At 40.4% G+C, this 25,049-nt stretch overlaps 1 protein-coding gene across 7 annotated transcripts in view; it reads right to left on the bottom strand.

Annotated features, from left to right (window-relative positions):
- fbrsl1 (fibrosin-like 1) overlaps positions 1–25,049 on the bottom strand; it is a 994,182-nt gene that overhangs the window by 727,419 nt on the left and 241,714 nt on the right. The window lies entirely within an intron of this gene.

Genomic DNA, 25,049 nt, shown 5'->3' on the forward strand with positions numbered 1-25,049 from the left:
CATCTACAATGAGTGTTGCCTCAAAAGGGCAGTATCTATTATTAAGGACCCCTACCTGATAGAATTTTCTGAATAACTAAATATACTTGTAGATGTTATTCACATACATTTCCAGATCTTGCCTTGTTTTCATTGCTACCATCAGAAAAGAGGTACAGAAGCCTGAAGGCACACACTCAATGATTCAGGAACAGCTTCTTCTCCCCCTGCCATCAGATTTGTGAATAGACATTGAATCCATGAACACTACCTCATTAATGTTTTAATTTCTATTTTTGCACTAATTTAATTTATATTTATTCCAATTCTTTTTTCCCTATTATTATGTATTACAATGTATCACTGCAGCAAAGACAACAAATTTCACAACATATGCTGGTGATATTAATACTGATTCTGATCAAGGCTTGGAAACCATTCTGTACATTCTAACACTTTTCTAACAAGAATACTGAGGCTAACTGATATGCACCGCTACTGACAAAGATCATGAGCCGTATGGAAGCAGGCCCTTTGGCCCATCTCATGCACACTAACCAAGTTGCCAACCTAAGCTAGCCCTATATGTCTGTATTTGCATCTTATTCCTTGAAACAAATTGGAAAGATCGGGTACTGGTCGTATTGAAGTGGCAGAGCCCGAGCCCGCGGCGAAGAAGAATCCGAAGTTTGGACTATTTAAGCACTGGGCCTGATTGAAATGGTCATGGTGCCCCATGGAGGCTAGAGACGGGCTGGTTCGGCTCGCTGCTCTCTGGGACTGTGCTGGACTGAGGCTGTGGCCTGAGTCTCCTGAATCAGCTGTACTGATGGCTGGCATTGTGAACTTTAGTTCCAAATATTGTTTGCTTGCTTTTACTGCTTGCACGATATCTTTTTTTTCTCTCTCTCTGCACACTGGTTGTTTGGACTGTCTTTTTTTGTTTTTAATGGGTTGTATTGGGTATCTTTATTTGTGGCTGCCTGTAAGGAGATGAAGTTTAAGGTTGTATAAAACATACATACTTTGATAATAAAATATACTTTGAACATTGAAACCTTTCATATCTATACTTGTCTATATGCCTTTTGAACATTGTAACTGTATCACCCTCTACATTAGTGGTCACCAACCTTTTGAAGCCCAAGATCCTCTACCTCGGCCTCAGTGAAAGGTAAGATCAACTCCAAATCAATTAGTTACACACATGCACACCGACCGGGGCAGAAAAGACCAGAAGTAAAACCCCGCAACCCAGAAGTAGAAATAATGTTTGAATACCAGGAGTCACCATCCTTTTTTTGCACCGCGGACCAGTTTAATATTGAAAATATTCTTAAGAAACCGGCCGACGGGGGGGGGGGGGGGCGGGGTTAAACACGACTGGAATACAGCGATACTCGAAGCAGGTTCCTTATGTCCAGTCTATTCCGCAATTTAGTTTACGTGGCTCTCAGCACTTACCTGCTGTCCCGCTTGTTCGCATTTTTAGCGCTGGAAAAAAACTCAGCAGGTTTGTATTTAAGTGCAGAGTGCTTGGACTCAAGGTACTGAAGCAGTTTTGAGGGCTTCATTGCCTCATTAGACAGCCTCCTGCCCGCCCGCCGCCTTGGCCAGGTGCATTTGTTCCCGAACTGGGACCGCGGCGGTCCAGAGAGAGCAACCGACTGACTGAGCGAGGAGTGCAACAGCACGCGCCCACCCCCCCCCCCCCCCCCTTGTAGGATCTATCGGCCAACAAAAGTTTGTTTCAGTAGATCGCAGCGAGGTAGCTGCTCTGCTACTTATGGAACCCTGAGCCTGAATTAGGTTGTCTGCGAATATTTTAGCACCGGGTTCCTCATGAACATTCAATGTGCTAAACAGGTTCAGAGGCAGCGCCCATCTGACAACGTTCCAGGCCACTAGCAACGGCACTTCTCGCTGGCCGCACGAAGCAGCTGGTTACCCGAGGCTTGTGATCCCTGACTGGCTTGGGTAATGACCTCGCGTGGGTTCAGGTTCCCTGGGCGTGACAGGGAATGAGGAAAGGTGCAGCTGACTCGTATTGTTTCCTTACAGCCCGGTGGTTGGGGACCAGTGCATGGCGGGGGAGCTACACGCATGTGCACTGGGCAGAAAGAACGGAACTAAAACCCTGCAACTTGAAACAATCTCTCAACAGTATCTGTGTATTTATTTTTCTTTTTTTTTCGGGAACTACTGGGAAAGTCTCAAAGATCAACCAGTCGATCGTGATTGACGGGTTGGCGACCACTACTCTATGTCATCAGACTGTTCATTCCACATACTACCTCTGTAAAAAGCTGCCCTTCAAGTCTCCTTTAAAATTTTCCCCTCTCATCTTAAATCTAGACCCTCTAGTATTGTATTCCTCCACCCTGGGGAAAGGACAGTAACTACACACCTCATCTATGACCTGCCCCTTATCATTTTATATAACTTCTATAAATTCACTCCTCAGCTTCCTATCCTCCAGATGAAAAAGTCCCAACCCATCAAGTCTGTTCTTATAACTTGGGCACTCTGGTTCCGATAACATGCACGTGAATCTTTTCAGCACCCTTACCAGCTTAATGGCATCGTTGCTACACCTTAGTGACCAGATCTGCACGTAATACTCTTGTAGTCTCATCAGTGATTTGTGCAGTTGCAAGATGATGTGTCTACTCTTGTTCTCAATGCCTTGACTGATGAAAGAATACATGGCAAATGTTTCCTCAACCACACACTTTATGTTCGTCTCCTCTTTCAGAGAACTACAATACTGTATTTGTTAATGTGGAATGGAGAATGAGTTTGTAAATCTGGCGGAGAAAAGAATGTTGGGAATGGCAAGGGTAGAGTGCCACAGGAGGCATGTAGGATAGGTGGCAGAGAAGGAACGCCAGTGGCAGGCCCGGGGGTGGTGTTTGGGGGGGGGGGGTGGAGAAAGGGGGGCAGTCGACACAGGTGCAGACACAGCCAGCCCTGAGAGAATAGGTAAGGTCATTCAATTTCAAACAGTTGGTTTATTGATCATTAGAGAATACCTCTCTGTTGCTCTCCTCTCCCTTCCCCTTTACCCAAGCATGATTCCCCTCTCCCTGCCTCCTTTTCACTCTCAGTTCACAACAGAGACCCAGATCAGAATCAGGTTTATCACCACTCATAGATGTCATGAAATTTGTTTTTTTTTTTGGCAACAATACAGTGCAATATGTAAAATTACTACAGTACTGTGCAAAGTCCTAGGCACCCAAGCTATATATGTGCACAATACTGTATGTAGTCAAATCCCTAGACCTTTCTGTCCTGCAGTACTGTCCATTTCAAGTCAAGTCGCTTTTATTGTCATTTCAACCATAACTGCTCATACAGTACACAGTGAAAACAAAACAACCTTCCTCCAGGACCATTTTGCTACGTGAAACAACACAAAACTACATTAGACTACAGACCTACACGTGACTACATAAAGTGCATAAAACAATGCAAGACAGTACAATAACTAATAAACAAGACAATAGGCACAGTAAAAGGCAAATTACAGTATAATAGTAGATGTAAATGTAAACAATGATTTAGCAGGAAATGAGAAAGAAATGAGCAAAAATTGCAAAGGGAGTGCAGTGCAAAATGCAAAACCTCACACTTGTCTCAGTTAAATTCCATCTACCATTTATTGGCTCACATCCCAAATTGTTCTGGATTGTGTTGCAATCTTAGATAATTGAGGTCACTGTGTACTTTACCACCGATGTTGATTTATCCAAAACTAACTAACCATGCCAACAGCATTCTGATCCAACTCTTTAATACAGTATAAGTGATGAACAACAGAGGACGCAGCACCATTCCCTGCAGCACACCACTGGCCACAGGCCGCCAATCTGAAAAAACAACTACCCTCCAACTCTGACTGCCATGCCAATTTTGTATACAATTGCCTTTACTGATCTAACCTTCTGAAACAGTCTGCTCTACTTATCAAAGGCCTCGCAAAACTTTTATATATATCCTTGATCACCTCTTCAAACGAGCTTGCTTAAATGTGTGATACACATTTTTCCCATACATAAAGACATGCTGACTATCCCTAAATCAGTCTTTGCTTCTGCACATATAATACATGTGGATCCTATTTCCAGTAACTTTCTCAACACCAATGTTAGTCTTATTGGCCTGCTTTGCCCTTGTAGCTCTTGTTAAATTAAGATGCACTACTGCTCTCCAGTTTCTCATACCCCACTATAGCTAATGATAATGTAAATACGTCTGCCAGGGCTGCAGCACATTCAGAATCAGAATCAGGTTTTAAGTCACTAGTATATGTCATTAAAATTGTTAACTTTGCAACAGCAGTACAATGCAATACATAACAATAGGAAAAAATCATGAATTATAGTAAGATATATGTGTGTGTGTGCGCGTGTGTGTGTGTGTGTGTGTGTGTATATATATATATATATATATATATATATATATATATATATATATATATATATATATATATATATGTGGCGACCCAATTACTAGCACACTCGAACCGGCTGACAATTAGCCAGAGCCAGAGACAAAGATACATAGCCTCAGGGAGTTTCAGTTACGTGCCTCTCCAAGTTTCGAGTGGGGGGAGACAGGCTTTTAAGCAAGACTGTGTTTGTGAAATAAACTGATTCCGTGGTTGCAGTTTACCGACTCCGTGTCGTAATTTCAGCGCTGCGCGTAGCACACCGCTACATATATATATATATATATATAGATAGATAGATAGATAGATACTGAACACACACACATATACAGTCGGCCCTCCTTTATCCACAAGGGATTGGTTCCGGGACCCCCCGCGGATACCAAAAAACACGGATGCTCAAGTCCCTTCTTCAACCTGTCTAAATGTGGTGGACCTTAGGACCCAGCAGAACCCCAGACCTTATATAACCTGTCTCAGTGCAGTGGACACCAGGACCTGGCGGCAGAGCACTGAATCATCAGTGTTTCTGTTCAAGAAAATAATCACGATCACGATTGAAAATAAAGTGGAAATAATAAAGCGATAGGAAAGAGGTGAAACGCCCTCGGTCATTGGAAAAGCGTTAGGCTACAGTCGGTCAACAATCGGAACAATTTTAAAGGATAAAATGAGAAAGGCCCTGCCCCAATGAAAGCTACAATTATTACTAAGCAACGCAGTGGTTTAATTATTGGGTTTTGGGTTTTTGATGCTCTACATCAACCAGGCACGAATGGAGAGCACGCTCAGAACTGGATCGAACTTGGGAACTTCCCGAGCCCGGCGCTGAAACATATGTTCTTAAGTGTTTTATATGCATAGAAAGGTAAAATATATACTACCGTATATACTAAGACAAACGTTGAACTAACCGATACTGAATAATACTGGATGTATCTGTTCCGACTTACATAGTAAGAGAACTTCTGACTTTTTTTTTATCCCAATCCACGGTTACCTACGCACGTCCTCCCATATACTTTAAATCATCTCTAGATTACTTATAATACCTTATACAATGTAGATGCTATGTAAAATATTTGTTATACTACATTGTTTAGGGAATAATGACAAGAAAAAAAGTCTGTAATGCTCGAACAACAAGTGCTGGAAGCGCACTTCCAGGTTTTCTTCCGGGTTTTCAACCGGGTTGGTTGAATTCGCGCATGCAGAACTCGCGGATAAGGAGTTAAATACTCATGCATAAAACAGTTAAATCAACAGTGCAAAAATAGAAATTTAAAAAAGCAGTGAGGTAGTGTTCATTGGTTCAATGTCTATTCAAAATTCAGATAACAGAAGCTGTTCGTAAATTGTTGAGTGTGCACCTTCAGGCTCCTGTACCTCCTTCCTGGTGGTAGCAATGAGAATAAGGCATGATTTGGGTGATTGGGGGGGGGGGGGGTCCTTATTGATGGATGCCCCTGTTTTGAGGCATCACTGCCTGAAGATGTCCTGGATACTATGAAGTCTAGTGCCCATGATGGAACCGGCTAAGCTGACTCTTCTCTACCTTCTAACTATCCTATAACATACTTGGTCAGGTCACAAGGAATTATCCAACTTAATATGCTATCACCACTATCTCCACCTTTTTAGTGATATGGACTTCCTCTTTTGTATTAAGACAGAAGTCAGCTGGTCAGGCTGCATCTGCAGAAGGAAATGGACAGTCGACATTTTGGTTCAAGACCCTTCACCTGGACTGACTCTCCAGATGAAGGGTCTCAACCTGAGATGTCACAGATGCTGCCTAACCCATTGAGTTGTTCCGGTGCTATGCGTGTTGCTCCAGATTCTAGCATCAGCAATCTTGTGTCTCCTCTTTCTAGTCACAGACAGAGACCACCGACGGGCATCGTGGAAAGGCAACCACCAATAGATACCATGGACAAAGACCACCGAAAAGAATTTTAGTACATATCCTCCAAAAAAAGGGTACTACTTTGAATGTGCATCACCTGGTAATCTTTGAGCCATTATACATTCAAACATTCAGAAATAATGTTTTCCAAATGTATCATGTATATATGAATAGATCAGGGGATTAGATAAACATTAACACATTTCAGATGAGACATTTTTATTATTGTGAGACAGGCTGGAAATAAATGCCTCAAAATACTAAATTGTGCCAAGTCAACTCAGATGCTACAACATATAATATCGATACCTGTACACTGAATTTTATATCACTTCAGGAAAAAAATACTTCTCTAATTTACAGTATATTAAAACACTATTATATTTAATGTAAAATGAAGACAAAGGAAACTTACCAATAAATAGCTCTAATTATCCTGTAAAGTTTACAGGCAGAATATGTTTGATAAATATTAGGCATTTATACATTATCTACAAACATTAATGCTTATTCTGATGCTTTTAAAACAGGTGTATCATTTGAGAACTTGAGAACCAACAAGGTCTACACATTAAAAGTTCAACTGTGTGTCATTCACTGAAATTTAAAACCACAACCACAGTACTAAGTTGTTTATAAGCACTGGGACTATCAATGGACCAAGCCACCTCATTATTGAATAGAGGAGTTTAATCCAACTTCAAAGGGTACATATTCCAAATGCTTTGCAAATCCCTCATTACTTAGTATAAACCTTTCTGAGAGCATGTGTGAATGATTTAGGACGTACCAAAGGTGCAGCTGTTCATTGCAAATACAAACTCTCACTTAACCAAAAATTACATCAACAATTTGATGCCCAATTCCCATTTGTGGTTGGTGGCAACTAAGACTGAGGATATAATTAAAAGCAACAATAGGCCAGCCAGCAGTGTAGTTGCATCAGCACCGGACTTTGAGGCGAGTAGTCCAGGGTTCAAATCGGGCTGGCTCCTTGCACACTTTCCACCAGTCGAACTAGCAACTCAACTTTGTAAAAAGCAAACAAATGCTAAAGAACTGCAAAGTCGTCATCTGATGCACCACAAGGAAGAGAAAGGAATAAGAATAGAGGAGTTGGCAACTCAAGCCTGACCTTTTATCTCAGTTACACTTCATTGCACTAACCCCATAACATTTCGAATCTAAAGACGGTCTTGGCTCAAAACGTCAACTGTACTCTTTTCCATAGATGCTGCCTGGTCTACTGAGTTCCTCCAGCATCTTGCATGCATCACTTGGATTTACAGCATTTGTAGATTTTCTCTTGTTAATAATCCAAACATTTATCTGGTTGGGTTGAGTGTTCTCCAATTTTGGCAATTTACTTGCAAATGTTTTGTCGCCAGAAAACCTTTCAAATTAATGTCCTCTTGCTAGGATAAGTTGTATTTTGTGCATTAAGGACCATAAACAAACACGTAGACGTCAATCCTATTTATGAGCCGATGCGGGCAAAATTCCAGACTATAACGCACAAAGTTCACCACACAGCCAATCAACGATGTGATGTACTTCCCCACGTCATTTCCGAAATGATGTCCAATCAGCTGATTGAAGAGTATATAAAGGCCAATCAACAGCACACTGACAACATCTCCTCGTATGGTGTGAAACATTTGCAAGTAAATTTCCAAGATCGGAGAACAACTCAACCCAAACATCGACCACTTAAGCTACACATCTTCTGAATTATTTCCAAACATTTATCTGTCGTGATTGTACTCAAGAGACTGAACCTCTACAACCTTCCAGGGTAGTGAGCTGTAACAGTCCACTTTTTCTTATTATAGAAATTACTTCTCAATTGTGTTTTGAATGGGTGGTCTCTTTTTTTGAGATAGTAATGACTTATTCTAAACATCCTAAGCGAAAGAAATATCAGCTGCCCACCAATCCTATCTAAATCCTTATAGAAGCCATTTCAATGGCTCTTCACTCACCTCTGGAACACCTGTAAAATGCAGGATGCATCCATGAGGATGCTCTTCGCTGACAACAGCTCAGCATTCAACACTATCATTCCCTCGAAATTCATTACTAAGCTCCAAGATCTCAGTTCTGGTATCTCTCCGTGCAACTGGATCCTTGATTTCTTCATAAGACCATAAAATATAGGAGTAGAATTAAGCCATTTGACCTATCAAGTCTTTTCCACCATTTCATTATGGCTGATTCATTTCCCTCTCACCCTCAGTCTCCTGCCTTTTCCTATATCCCTTCATGACCTGATGAATCAAGAATCTATCAACGTCTGCCTTAAATATACCTGATGACTTGGCCTCTACAGCTGCCTGTGGTAACGAATTTCACAGATTCACCACTCTCTGGCTAAAGAAATTCCTCATCTCCATTCTAGATGAACGTCCCTCTCTGAGGCTGTCCCCTCTGGTCCTAGACCAATCCCCCTCACCAACTATGGGAAATATCCTCTCCACTCTATAGAACCCTTTCAACATTCAACAGGTTTCAATGAGATTCCCTCCTCATTCTTCTGAAATCCAGTGAGTACAAGCCCAGAACCATGAAACACTCCTCATATGATAAGCCTGTCAATTTTGGAATTAATTTTGTGAACCTCTTTGGAACTCTCTCCAATGTCAGTGCCTTCTTTCTTAGCTAAGAGCCCTAAAACAGCTCATAATACTCTTAGAGGCCTTCAATGCCAGACCCTATTTAGTACAGATTGACAACCACATCTCCTCCACACTCGCCATCAGCAAAGGTGCACCACAGGGCTATGTGCTATACTCACTATACTCTGATTGTGTGACTCCAATGTTGACACCACTATTAGCCAAATCAAAGGTGCTGATGAATTGGCATATAGGAGGAAGACTAAAAATCTGGTTGAGTGATGCCTCAATGACATCTCTCACTCAACATCAGCAAAACCAAAGAGCTAATTATCAACTACAGGAGGAAGAAGCTGGAGGCTCCTGAGCCACTTCTCATAATGGAACGGCAATGGAGAGAGACTTCTATAGATGCACAGTGGAGAGTATCCTAACTAGCTTGGTGTAGAAATACAAATGCCCAAGAATGGAAAAGTCTACAGAAACTGTGGAAACAGCCCAGTCGCAGCACAGGAAAAAGCCTCACCACCACTGAGCACATTTACATGGGAGTACTACCACAAGAAAGCAGCATACATCAAAGACACTCACCACCCAGGCCATGCTCTCTTCTCACTACTACAATCAGGCAAAAGATACAGTAGCCATGGGTCCCACATCATGAAGTTCAGGAACAATTATTATCCTACAACCATTAGGCCCCTGAACCAGCATGGACCTTCACTTACCACAACTCTGAACTGATTCTGTGGCCTACAGACACATCAGGAACCCTTTTCAACTCATGTTCATAGGATTATTTTTATTTGCACTGTTTGTCTTCTTTTGCACACTGATTAATTGTTTGTCAATCTTTGCATATGTATAGCTTTTCCATAAAATTCTATTGCATTTCTCCATTTTTCTGTCCAAGACTTTGGCACAGTATTGTAGCAATTTTATGTATTGCAGTGTACTGCTGCTGTACAGAGCAGGAGACACCAAAGAGACTTTCTGTAATGACCAATAAACCAATTGTTTTGAATCAAATGACCTCGCCTGGTGTCTCAGGGCTGGGTGTGTCTGCACCCAAGATACCCCAACCCATCTCTGCCACTCCTTTTCTGCCACCTGTCCCACACCCCTCCTGGGATGCTCCACCCTCACCATCCCAAAATTGTTTGCTCCCACCAGAGTTACAAATTTGCTTTCCGCTCCACGTTGACATAGTACTGTGTGAAGGTCTTTGGCACCCCAGCTATATGTGCCTAAGACTTTTGCACAGTACTGTGGATTTTTATAATTTTTAATGTGAGCCATTATTTGTCTATCCTTACATCTTTTAATATAATTTTCCAATTTACTATAGTCAACTCGCACCTTTGTACTTTTATTTATTCAGATTTAAAACCTTGGTTTCAAATTAAACGAGACAACGTTCAATTTTATATAAATTTCTATATCATATTCCCTTTTACTAGATCCTCAACTAACCCCATTTCATTACACAACATTAAACTTAAAATGGCCTGTTCTCTCATTTATTTCTCCCATAATGATACAGAAAATCATCTATTATATTCCTCTGCTCTATTAATCCTAAATGTGTTTGCACAGTGAGTAGGTTGATTAAAGATTCCCATATTTACTATTATATGTGTCTGTAATTTTTTATGCTACCATACAGTCTGAGGCCTTTGCTGCTGCAGTTTTTTTTAGCTGCACCCAAACAGAACCTACTTAACTATGGCATGGTAGCATATTGGTTAGCGCAATGCTTTATAGTACCAGCGTCCCAGGTTCAACTCCCACCACTACCCGTAAGGAGTTTGTATGTTTTCTCTGTGACAGCGCGAGTTTCCTCCAGGTGTTCTGGTTTTCTCCCACAATCCAATGATGTACCAGTCGGTAGGTTCTTTAGTTATTACACATTGTCCTGTGAATAGGCTAAGATTAAATTGGGGGACTGCTAGGCAGTGTGACTCAAAGGGCTGGAAGGGCCTACTCCATACTGTAAGTAAAAATAAAAAACAAATGCTTTCTGAGTGAAGATTCTTCTTTTCTGCTGCTTTCATCCCATTCATTAAATCATGGCTAGATCATTTCTATTTTGCTTATCTTTTCCAAAAGGTAAATATCCTTCTGGGTGGTGGGATGGAGATAAGTCTCTACCAAATGAGGTGTGAGTCTCTACCAAATCCTCCACTAGTCTGCAGGTCAACCTTGGGCAAGGTGTAGCACCTGCTTTGCCCCTCAATCATGGTCACAAGACCATGGGAGAAAATGGTGTATGGTCATATGAGCAGCAAGTCCCAGTTATAGAAACACAGAAAACCTACAGCATAATACGGGCCCTTCGGCCCATAATGCTGTGTCAAACATGTACTTATTTTAGAAATTTCCTAGGGTTACCCATAGCCCTCTTTTCTTGTGAAGACACTGTCCAAAAGGCAATGGCAAACCACTTCTGTAAAAAAATTGCCAAGACCAATCATGATCATAGAAAGACCATTATTGGCCATATCTTACGATCTGGCACATAACAAATGAATGAAGTGTCCTTTTATATTTAGATCATACAACATCTGCTTCTTTGGTCAATTAAGTCTTCTCTGCTATTCCATCATGGCTAATTTATTATCCCTCAACCACTTCTCCTGCCTATTTAATCTGTACTCTTGGCTACTTTGCAACTAAATCTCTGTAACGACCCTGGAATTTTGATCTTTAAATTTCTCTAATATCAGTTTTGACATTGGCTTGATTAGTTATTTTCATGGGTAATGACAGAAGAAAACTCCAAACAAACTGAAATGGGTGAGTACTAAACATCTCTGGACTGACTGGCAGGAGTACCTATGGACAAATTCAGCCGTTTGAGATTTCCAGCAGACTTGAAAAAGCATCTTTTGTGCTGGTGCTCAAGAACAGCATGGTGACCTACCTCAATGACTACTGCTTGGTGGTACTTACATCAACTGCAATCAACCAGTGAACTCCTAATCACTAGTTAAGCAGCAATATGAACAGTTTAACAACTATGCACCAAAATGGACTTTGTACTCTTCTGCTAAACCTAAATTTCTCAGTACTCCTAGCCTCCTCTTTATTTTCCTTGACAGCAATGGCTGAACCATTTTACATCATATATAAGATTAAAAGTACATTATTATCAAAGAATGTATAAATTATACAACCTTAAGATTAGTCTGCTTACAGGCAGCCACAAAATAAGAAACCTGAAAAAACCCAATTAAAATAAAAGTAAGACCAACACCTAATGCACAGAGAAAGAGAAAAAAAACACAAATCATGCAAACAATAGAAGCAACAACAGCATTCCAAACCAAATTGAGTCCTTAGATCTGGATATCCGGAGCAGTCGGAATAGGCACAAAGCCTTGGTCTCTGTCTATCATATTAGTGGGATAAATCACCAAAAAGCACAGCAGCCGGGGCAGCCACACAGCAACAGCATGGCAGAGAGAAGAGTGAACATCACGTGAGAGTGAACAAGATCGACCTGACTCCTGCCTCCAGTCCTGACAGCCCACCTTTTCAGTCTAACTGGGCCAAACCTTAACAGATTTTGCACTAAATTACTGTTCGAATTCTGTTTTCTTATAAAAATTGTGCATAGTTCACAGTCTGTTTAATTTATGTTTTTCTTATGAATGATGCCTATATGATGCTAGGTGCCTGCAACGTTGCTGCAAGTAGGCTTTTCATCGCACCTGTGCAAACATACAGATGACAATAAACTCTCATTTGACCTTGAATCTCTGTTAACATACACAAAGTATGCATGGTAACACTCAATGTGACAATTAAAGAACACTTGAAGCCATGTCAGTAACTGAGATCACAAACAAGAGAAAATCTGCAGATGCTGGAAGTCCAAGCAACACACACAAAATGCTGGAGGAACTCAGCACGCCAGGCAGCATCTATGGAAAAAGTCTAGTCTTGCTGAAGGGTTCGGCTCTAAACGTCCACTGTACTTTTTTCCATAGATGTTGCCTGGCCTGCTGAGTTCCTCCAGCATTTTGTGTGTGTTGCACAGAAAAAAAGATTTGATGTGTCAACAAAACACTGGAAAATTTCTGCAGATGGACTGTGGAGAGCATTCTAACTGGTTACATCACTGTCTGGTTTGGGGGTGGAGGGGATACTGCACACCATTGAAAGAAACTGCAAAGAGTTGTAAAGTTAGTCAGCTCCGTCATGGGCACTAGCCTCCGTAGTGTCCAGGACATCCTTAAGGAGTGATGCCTCAAAAAGGTGATGTCCATTGTTAAAGATGCCATCACCCAGATCATGCCTGTCCATCAGGAAGGAGATACAGTAGCCTGAAGGTGGACTCTCAACTATTCAGAACAGCTTCTTTCCCTCTGCCATACGATTTATGAATGGCCACTCAGAAGTGGGCTTTTTTTATTGCATTATGTATATTATTACGTATTGCATTGTACTGCTGCCGCAAAGACAATGAATTTCACAACATATGCCAGTAATATTAAACCTGATTCTGATTCTCATTCTGACCAGCAACTTCAATAAACTGAGATGCCATGCAAATATGTTTTAGACATTATATATTACTTGTATTATTACTATATTATAACATAAGAATGCAACAATACATAATATAATATATATTATAATGTATTATATTAAAGTTATTATAAATTAGCAATATTATGCATTACTTGTATATTATACTTGTTCATTTGTTATGTGTCGTGTCATATGATGTTCTTGGTAAATTTTTTCCGCAGAAGTGGTTTGCTGTTGTCTTCTTCTGGGCAGTGTCCTTACAATATGGGTGATCCCAGCCATTATCAATACACTTTAGAGATTCTCTGCCTAGTGTCAGTGGTCACATAACCAGGATGTGCAATATGAACCAGCTCCTCATATGACATCTACTACTTCTCCCATGACCTCACGTGACCCTGATCAAGGGGCTAAGTAGATGCAACACCTTGCTCATGGGTGACCTGTAGGCTGGTGGAGGGAAAGAGGGCCTTATACCTCCCTTGGTAGAGGCATACAGTATCTCTATCCCACCACCCAACATTATATTGATTATAACCTAAACAAAAAGGCCACAAAATTCCAAATGTCAAAGGGCCACGTTGAAATGAATATCTGATGTTCTATTCAAATGGTAAACATGATTTAATTGATCTGACCATGAATGCACTCTATCTGCAAAGAACTGTTAAGCAATTAAACACCGTGGCCAGAAAGCAGTGAAAATCTCACAGACCAATCAGAATCTGAGGTCAGTGAATATCCTCAGGTTAGTGGGAATGTATTTCAAATGCTATTATTTGATTGAGACACAGGAGACTGCAGATACTATTATCTGGAGTGAAAGAAAGGCTAAATGCTAGAGGAACTCAGCAGGTCAGGTAGTATCAGTCAAGTCAGAGGATTTGATCAAGAGCATGCACCAAGGGCCCAAAGCACTGACCATTCCTCTGCTTTCACAGTTGCTACCTGACCTGACTGAGTTACTCCAACAGTGTGCTTTCTATTAACTGAATGACTGATTAAGAGATAATTTTACTGGCTGGATCAGCCAGTAACAAATTTAAATTTCTTTGATGTTTGCCCCTCCACCGCAGCCACCCTGACCAGAATAGTACTGCAGTAGCTCAAAGTAAAAACTCTATTACACAAAGCCTGAACCTGGGCCTCTGTACATCCCTCTGCAAATGGATCATCAACTTCCTAACCAAAAGACCACAATCTGTGTGGATCAGAAATAACATCTCCACCTCACTGACAATCAATACTAACGGATCTCAAGGGTGTGTGCTTAGCCCACTGCTCTACCCTCTCTACACCCATGACTGTATAGCTAGGCATAGTTCAAATGTTATATACAAATTTGCTGATGATACAACCATTGTTTGCAGAATTTCGGATGGTGACAAGATGGCGTACAGGAGCAAGGTATATTAGCTAGTTGAGTGTGGTCGCAACAACAACCTTGCACTCAACGTCAGTAAGACCAAAGAACTGATTGTGGACTTCAGAAAGGTAAAACGAGGGAACACACACCAGTCCTTATGGTGGTATCAGGAGTCAAGAGAGTGAGAGGTTTTCAAGTTTCTGGGTGTCAGTATCTCAGAGGATCTATCATGGACCCAACATATCGATGCAGACATAAAGACAACAATACGGTCGCTACATTTCATTTTTAGTTTGAGGAGATTTAGCATGTCACCAAAAACACTCAAATTTCTACAGATATACCATGGAGAGCATTCTAACTGGCTGCACCACTATCTGGTATGAGGGGTCGCGGGGTGCTACTGCACAGGATCAAAGTAAGCTGCAGAGAGTTGTAAAATTAGTCAGCTCCATCATGGGCACTAGCCTCCATAGTATACAGGACATCTTCATGGCGCGGTAGCTCAAAAATCTGGCATCCATCATTAAGGACATTCCCCACCCCCATCACCTAGGACATCCCCTAGGAGGTACAGAAGCCTAAAGGCACACACTCCACAATTCAGGAATACCCTTCTTCCCCTCTGCCATTGCTTTCTGAATAGACATTGAACCCGTGTACACTACCTCACTACATTTTTATTTTCATTTTCTTTTGCACTACTTATTTAACTATTTTATATATACTGTAATTCACAGTATTTTTCCTATATATTATCATGTGCTGCATTGTACTGCTACCACCAAGTTAACAAATTTCACAACACATACTAGTGATATTAAACCTCATTCTGAAAATAGGAAGAGATTATGACATCTGGGGATAGTGCTCTGTGGGGGACATGGCTTACCCTGATTGTCAGAAGTCAACTGTTGTGGTTGGTTAGTTTAGAAACTGCAGCTGCTTTTCCCATTGGTTAGCTGCCTGGTGTCCAGTTTCAAATATCTTAGGTATATATATAGGTTCTTTCTTGCTCCTTCTCTCTTTCTCCCCTTGTTTAACGTAAGCAGTGTACATGACCATTGGGAAGGTATGCTCTGTGCACACTTTTATCTAAGTATTTTTGTTGAAAGTATGCATGTTTGTTTAATATTCAGCTTTGTGGTGTCTGTAACTTGAGGAATGTTCATATTTGGTGAAACTTCCACTGATTTTTTTTTGTAAATAAATGATTAATATACATTCACAGTCAGCATTTTTGTCTCAGTTGCCAGACCCATGAACCTGATTCAATGTTGCAGATAGTCATCAAGTAGAAACAGAAAACCATTAATATTGAAGGTCCTCTAAAAATAACTTGCTCAAAAATATACTTGTAACAATGAAGCTGTTGAACATGCACATTCAACACGACCTCCAGAGAATAACATAGCTATCAAGATGTTTCACCATACAGCCATGTTGAAAAAAATATGATTATGCAGCTGGTCAGATTTTCCAAATAATTTAGAATTAACAGTAGCTCTGAAGCAAAAGTTCTGGTAATAAAGAGAACCTTCTAAGCACTAGGATCAAATTACCAAATAAATACTATACTTCTTAGGCATTTTTCCCCATCTAAAATTCAAATACTGCACACAATTTTTACATTAACCATCTTCCATTTTTCCCAATATCACCTGACAACAATTTTGCTGATGATTCTTTTCAGCAATCATCAATTTGAGTTTGTGTGTTCCTGATGTTTAAATATTTAGTCGTCTCACTCATTTATAGATGAATCAGTTCTGTGCCCTTCAGTTAGCAATGAAAATGGCCCTGGAGTTCTTTAGCACTTCCATCAACACCAATTGAACAGTCACATTCAACACCAATACTAATGATGTAGAAAGTTCCATGCAACTTTCTCCTACAGGAAAACTACATGATTCCAAGAAAGATAACTATTCGACTGAAAAAAGTCAAAAACATGCAGATACTGAAATTAAAACAATGTATGAAAGGAGGTCAGGCAGCATCTGAGCAAAGAGCACCAGGGCAGCACGGTAGCTTAATGGTTGGCAGAACCATTACCGTTTCTATAAGGAGTTTGTACGTCCTCTTCGTGACTACATGGGTTTGCTCCGGGTGTTCTGGTTTCCTCCCATGGTCCAAAGATGTATTAGTTGGTAAGTTAACTGGCCACTGTAAATTGTCCCGTGGTTAGGCTAGGGTTAAATCGGGAGACTGCTGGCCAGCGTGTCTCAAAGGGTCGGAAGGGGCTATTCCATGCTGTATCTCAATAAATAAAATCTAAACAAAGAGAAACAGGTAGCATTTCAGGACATAGATCCTTCATCAGAACTGGGAAAGGTATTTTCTCTCTTGCCTAATTCTGAAAAAGGATTCCAGATCTGTAGCACCCATTACTTTTCTTCTCACTGAAGCAGCCATACCTGCTGGGTGTTCCAGAATTATCTAATAATTCAGCCGTTTCATTGATATTGGTTGCATGATACAAAATCAGCCTTCACTCTCTCCCTCCAATGCACTGGCAACATTTCGGTTCTTTTTCAAAATAATACATTGGGATTACACGTGGTTGCCTGACAGCAGACAAAGCTTAACTTCATGGACTTATCCAAGAGACAGCATTCATGAATGCTGTAACCAGCCTGATAAGCTCACAGATGCTAGTGTCATCTGACCTGTTCTTCCAGGGTTTTTTTTGTGCACATTATATACAGGAAACACAGCAAATCCTTCAAATCATGATCGTTTATTATCATCTGACTGTGTGCATGTATGTGTGTGTGCATGTATATGTATATGTATACACACACACACACACCCCCCCCAAACAAAATTAGGTTTCTCTAGACCACGGTGCACCCACAAAATACATACCACACACAGCACATAATAAACCAAAATATTACCAGGTTAACAAAATTCAAAATACATGCAGTACATAGCACAGATAAACTGTAAACAGCTCACTATCCTAGTAATGAAATCTTGATGGTGGCGGGGATGGAGTAATAACTAAATCTGTTGTTTCAACAATATTGGGCCAGTTCTGCTTGCTAGTCTGCAACATTTACTCTGCTCTACAATGAGGTTGTGGGCCTGCTCCAGGCTTCGTGTCCAAGGACTCACTTTCGTTCTGAATTCTACTTGCTTACTTTTATCATTTGCATGATTTGCTTTTTTCTCTTTCTCTCTCTGCACATTGGGTGCTTGTTGGTTGATTTTTAATGGATTCTTTTGGTTTCTTTGTTTTGTGGCTATCTATAAGGAGACAAATCTTAAGGTTGTATCACGTCTACCATATTTTGATAATAAACATACTTTGAACTTTGATTAAGGTGTCAATTTTGACCCCAGGACATTAAAGGAACTCGACTGTTTCCTATGAAATAGCACTTTGGGAACATTTATAGTATGTGATTTTAACACCGCACGCTTAAGCGTGCAATCCTCCCTTAGTGTTGATTGAAATGTCAGCCAAGACCTTCTGATCTGAGAACATAAACACAGCCTCAGGAATAAGCCTCTAGGCCCCTCAAGCTAACTGCACTGCTCCTTTACTTTAGCAATGCTTTACTGTACTAACCAATAATCCCTGGATTCTCTTTATATATAAAATTTAATCAATCTTTCTCTTCAACTTCCTGAACCACAGTCCTCTTTGACTGAAAATTCCAAAGATTTACTACACTGTAGTTGACCACATTTCTTTTAATCTCTTTCATCAATGGCCAATTTCTCATTTTGAAGCCGAAATCAAATCCTGGCTAATAACACAAGGTATAGCACATTCTAGTTCTGAAGGGTCTTCGACCTGAAATATTAACTGTTTTTGCTTCTACAGCTTTGCCATGCGTTTCCAGTTGTACTATTTTATACCAGATTCCCATCTAACCCAATATACACTCAGTGGTACATCCTCTACCTAATAAAGTGGCCACTGTGTGTATGCTCATGGACTACTGCTGCTGTAGCCCATCCACCTCAAGGTTCAATGTGTTGTACATTCAGAGATGTTCTTCTGCACATGGTTATTTAAATTATTGTTGCCTGCCTGTCAGTTTAAACCAGTCTGCCCATTTTCATCTGACCCCTCTCATTAATAATGCTTTTTTGCCAACAGAACTGCCACTCACTGAATGTTTTTTGTTTTTGCATCATTCTCTGCAAACCCCAGAGACTAATGTGCATGAAAATTCTATGAAATCAGTAGTTTGGCACCAACATTCATCCACACTCAAAGTCACATGGATCACATTTCTTTCCCATTCTGCTATTTATTCTGAACAATTGAACCTCTTGACCATGTCTGCATGCTTTTATACATTGAATCGCTGCCACATGATTGGCTGATTAGATATTTGCATTAACAAGCAGGTATACCTAAGAAAGTGGCCACTGAGTGTATTTCTATAACTTTAAGCTGCCAATTATATTACTTGTAATGTCACCTATTCTTTGAATCATTAGCATAAACAGATACCTAACATTCTATCCTATATTGCAACCCCATCATACATCAACTGAACCACCACGGTTCGCCTTTAGCCAAAATCAAGACCTGTCCTCAAGTCTTATTGTTTGTTTTCTGCTGTTCAGACAAATACTTAACTAGATCAATAAAGATTCTGAAAGCGAGCTTGACAAATGCACACTCAGAATCAGAATCAGATTTAACATCATCGGCTTATGTTGTGAAAGTTATTAACTTTGCAGCAGCAGTACAATGCAATACATAATAATAGAAAAAAATGGAATTATATTAAATATATATATATTTACACACACTTGTGTGGAACTCAGGCAGCATCTATGTAAACATACACACACACAAAAGAATTAAATTAAGTAAGTAGCACAAAAAAAGAAAGTAGTGAAAGCCCATCACCCATTCAGAAATCAGATGGCAAAGGGGAAATAGCTGTTCCTAAATCCTCTGTGCCTTTAGGCTCCTGTACCTCCTTCCTAATGGTAGCAATGAAAACAATGCATGATCTGGGAATATATGTGAATAATATCTACAAGTATATTTAGTTATTCAGAAAATTCAATCAGATTTTTGAGGTGTGAAGTACCCTAAGTTAATCCATGCTGGATTTTCAGAATGATATGAAAATAAAGCTGTTGGATCATTCTTGACTAAATTACACACTTCAGTAATTTTGCAGCATTGTTTGTTAGATAAGTATTTGAAATTCCTCAGGTTACCACTCGTCTATCAAATAGTGGGCACAAGAGATTCTGCAGATGGCAGTAGTCCAGAGTAACACATGCAAAAGGCTGGAGGAACTCGGGCAGCATCTATGTAAAGGAATAACAGTTGATGTTTCAAACCGAGACCCTTCATCAGGACTGACAGTTCCTCCAGTATTATGTGCCTATCTAATAGTAGAGTAATTTGCAAATTTTCAATCAAAAGCAAGGATTTCGGAACTGAGAGAACATTGGTAGATTATTCCAATTGATGTGGCCACCTGTATATCGGTGAGACCTGACGTAGATCGGGAGATTGCTTTGCTGAGCACCTTCACTCTCTCTGCCACACAAAGCAGGATTTCCTGGTGGCCACACATTTCAGTTCTATTTCCCATTCTGACATGTCAGTCCATGGACTCCTCACTGCCATGACGCTCACAGGTCAGAGGAACAACATTTTATATTCAGTCTCCAACCTGATAACATGAATATAGATTTCTAGAACTTTTGGTAATTGCCCCCTCCACCCTCTCCTTCACCATTCCCCATTTTTATTTCCCTCTCGCACCTTCTCTACTTACCTGCACATCACCTCCTTCTGGTACTCCTCTCCCTTCCCTTTCTTCCATGATCTTCTGTCCTCTCCTATCAGATTCCCTCTACGCCAGCTCTTTAAGTTCTTTCACTAATTGACTTCCCAGCTCTTTACTTCACCCCCTCCCTGGTACCTCTTCCTCCCTTCCCCTTACCTTCTTATTCTGACACCTTCCCCCCTTCCTTTCCAGACCTGATGAAGGGAATCAGCCCAAAACATTGACTGGTACTTTTTTCCATAGATACTGCCTGACCTGCTGAATTTCTCCAGCATTTTGTGTGAGTTGCTTTGGATTTCCAGCATCTACAGACTTTCTCATCATTGGAAGATTATTGTTTGGTCATCTTCTCATACACAATATTCTTACCATTTCTTTATAACACTTGGAGGGAAGCTATGAAGTCCTGGATGTTTGTAAACCTTTGGTTCTATTATTCTATACATCACAGTTATTTTAATTATACTTCTGACAAGTCCCCATAATCACTACTGTGTAATGTAGGCCTCCTGGGATATTATGCTTCTTCTGCACTGTTAAAACTATCATATTATTCAACACATTCAGCAAACACTATTTAACAAAGTATTCAGTACAGAAGATAGGATGTGATGTTATGTTGAAGTTGTAAAAGACATTGGTGAGGCCTAATTTGGAGCACCGTGTGCAGTTTTGGTCACCGACCTACAGGAAAGATGTAGAAAAGATTGAAAGAGTGCAGAGAAAAGTTACAAGGATGTTGCCAGGTCTGATGGACCTGAGTTATAAGGAAAGATTCAACAGGTTAGGACTTTATTCCTTGAAACATTGTCAGATTAAGAGGTGATTTGATAAAGGTATACAAAATTATGAAGGGTATAGATGGGGTAAATGCAAGCAGGCTTTTTCCACTGAGGTTGGATGGGACTACTAATAGGGGTCATGGGTAAGGGTGAAAGGTGAAAAGTTCAAGGGAAGGAGCATGAGGGGGAACTTCTTTACCCAGAGAGTGGTGAGTGTGGAATGAGCTGCCAGGTAAGTGGTGCATGTCAGCTCGACTTCAACATTTAATAGAATTTTGAATAGGTACATGGATGGTAGGGGAATGGAGGGTATGGCCCTGGTGCAAGTCGATGGGAGTAGGCAACTTAAATGGTTCAACACAAACTAGATGGGCCAAATGGCCTGATTCTATGCATTTCTATGTCTCTATGACTTATTAAATGATCAAAGCTGTCAATTGGTTCCTAGGCTATAAATGTAGGTTTGCTGAGCAGATAAAAAAATAACTCCAAAGGTAGTTGGTTTTGCGCTAACTACACTTTATTGGAATCATTTCTGCATTTTGATTTGATTTGCATTTTGCATTTACATTTGTCTCAGATGGGTATAAGGATAACCAACACATGTACCAAGAGACTCCTATCTTAACGTTTTGAGGAATACCTTTATAAAAGGCAAATGTTTTAAATGATGATTTAAGTTGCCATATAGAATGCGGGTAAATTGCTCAGCTCATCCATGGGAGATGCAGAATTTTTTCATAATACAATTTTATACAACTTCCAATCCAATAGGGATGGGCCATTAAATTTGAATATAGAGGGAATTTTACTTAATACTTAAGTACATAATGTATGAGCATTTACCTAATCTTAACTGCAATCTGAGGAAATTCAATGTACTACTCAAGGGAAAATGCAAATTGGGGGGAAAATCCTTTCAGTGGTTCTAGGTATTATTAAGAATGGCTTATTTGTTAAGAGGTATCATTTTGCCTGTGGTAAACCACACAAATCTGCTAACGGGGAAAAGACTAAAACAAGACAATTATTGAGAGTTACCGAAGAAAAGAATTTGAGAAACATCACTAACTTAAAGCCCCTAAAAGGCAAGACACAGGCCGCATTTGATCAAGAAGGAACAAACCAAAACAAAATACTGCAAAAAAAAAACTAGCACGGACTGAAATCATTGCAAAGATCAAAAAGCAACCCAATAGAGCATTATCAAAATCAACACAAAACTTTTACAGTGGCATTAAGAAGATGTGTGCGATGAAGAGCAATATGTTCTTCCTGAATTAGTTGGTGGGCAATAACTCTTACCAAATCTCCCTTCAATCTTCTATGTTCCAGAGAATAAAGTCCTAACCTATTCAATCTTTCCTTATAACTCAGGTCCTCCAGATCCGACAACATTCCTGTGTGCTACTCTTCCACTTTTTCCCTCCACTAATAAGGTATAAATAAACCTATCTGAACAATTAGATAGAAAAGTTTCTGGTATCAATATAAATAACTTGCATGCAGACATGACACACAGACGGTAGAACTTCTATGTTTTACTTAGTTTAATAAACTGGCACATTAGGCCAGAAGTCCATAAGATAGAGGAGCAGAATTAGGCCATTCTGCCCACCGAGTCTGTTCCATCATTTCATCATGCTGAATCATTTCCCTCTCAGCCCCAATCTCCTGCCTTCTCCCTTTATCCCTTAATGTACTGACTAATTAAGCATCTATCAACTTCTGCCTTAAATATAACCAGAGATTTGGCCTACACACCACCTGTAGCAAGGAATTCCACAGATTCATCACTCTCTGGCTAAAGAAATTCCATCTCATCCCTGTTCTAAATGGACATCCATCTATTCTGAGGCTATGAGCTTTGGTCTTAGATTCCCCCACCATAGGAAACATCCAAATCTACTTTCAACATTCAATAGGATTCAATGAACACCCCCTCAGTCTTCTGAGTTCCAGTGAGTACAGGAAATCTTTTCACGAATCTCCTCTGAACTCTCTCCAATGTCACCACATCCTTTCTTAGGTAAGGGGTCCGGAACTGCTCATACTACTACAATTGAGGCCTCATCAGTGTCTTATAAAGCCTCAACATTACATCTTCACTTTTATCTTCTATCAAATTGAATGCTTTCCTCATTGCCTTCCTCACCACGACTCAACCTACAAATTAACCTTTATGAAAGAATTATGAAATTGCCTTCTGCCAGGTGAGTCTTTCACCAGCTCTTAATCCACCAGCGGCTGGATTCGAACTCTGGACCTCTCACCCCAAAGTCTAGCGCTGATGTCACTACGCCACCAGCCAGCCTTTGGTTAAAGTATTCTAAACCAGACCAGTCACTGCACAAGGTTCCCCTTCTACTTCCACTGGGCTACAGCAAACATATTTATTCACGATTGAATTATAAAAATGGATGAAGCTCAGTCACAATTGTTTAGACTCAGTGACTGCGAACTGCATCCAGCTGGCCAACAATCAGACAAGAGGGGACAGAAAGGGAAGGCAGCAGGAACATGTAAAGGGCAGGGAGCACATGCACAAAACATGATATTGAATTTAGAGGGCTGTAGATTAAAAGTGGAACATGCCGTGACATTTTAAGGGTGGGATGGGAAAGAAATAACCAAAAAAGGAAAAATTTAAAAAGTTGGGTTGAGTTGTTGTTCGATCTTGGCAATTTATTTGTAAACATTTCATCATCATATGAGGAGACATTGTCAGCACGCTGTTGATTGTGGTCTGTCCTCCCAATACTTAGCCTTTATCAATCAGCTGATTTGACATCATTTCAGAAACTCAACTGCGATGTAGGGAGGATTGAGATACTGAAATGGAGTCCAATAAACTTTGATTCCAGCTTGGAAATCAGCAAAGGAAAAATCTCAACCTTGTACATGTGAGACAAGTATAAAATCCATTGTCAACATACTTCTCAAATTGTCAACCTTTTGAAATAACCCCACACAATCAAAACACACTTCTGCTATAAGCATTAGTGCAACTAAACACATTAAATATAAATAGATGAGGCCCTCCAGTGGTTGGGGATAACCATGGATGTTCTGTACTAGTTGTCTACATGATATGAAGCCAGGGCAGCACGATGTGGAGGGCCAGCTGTTCCCATGCAGTAAGCTCCCACTCTCCACTCAGCTCAGGAACACAAAGGAATGGCAGAGACCAGTACAAGTTTGGCACGAGCAGCATCGCAGTAGTCATCAATCAGCATTGTAGGACGGCCTTAGAGACTCCAACTCAAGAATTTTCCTCGGGGTTAATCCTGAAGCCTTCCTCATGAGTGGGCTAGCCATAAGTCAGCAGAGTTTTGAGACCAGTTTTCCTTCTCCTAGATGAGCTGCCAACCACAGCTAACGAGACCAATTTGCCTAGAGTGACTGGTTTTAAGGCACAAGTAACCCACCTTTGCCCCTTCTCCTGTCAGCAGAAATTGTTCTGTTGGGCTTAGTAGCTAAGCCACATGTGAAAGCCAGGAGCTGAACTTGGTTGTCAGAAGCTATTTAAGACGCACACCATTGGGAGCATTTATCAGACAGTGGGAACATTTCCCCACTATCTACCCCAGCTATGACAACCTTAAGGAACCTCGAACACCCATATAAAACAC

This window comes from Hemitrygon akajei, chromosome 7, assembly GCF_048418815.1.
Source record: "Hemitrygon akajei chromosome 7, sHemAka1.3, whole genome shotgun sequence".
In the NCBI taxonomy this organism is placed as follows: Eukaryota; Metazoa; Chordata; class Chondrichthyes; order Myliobatiformes; family Dasyatidae; genus Hemitrygon; species Hemitrygon akajei.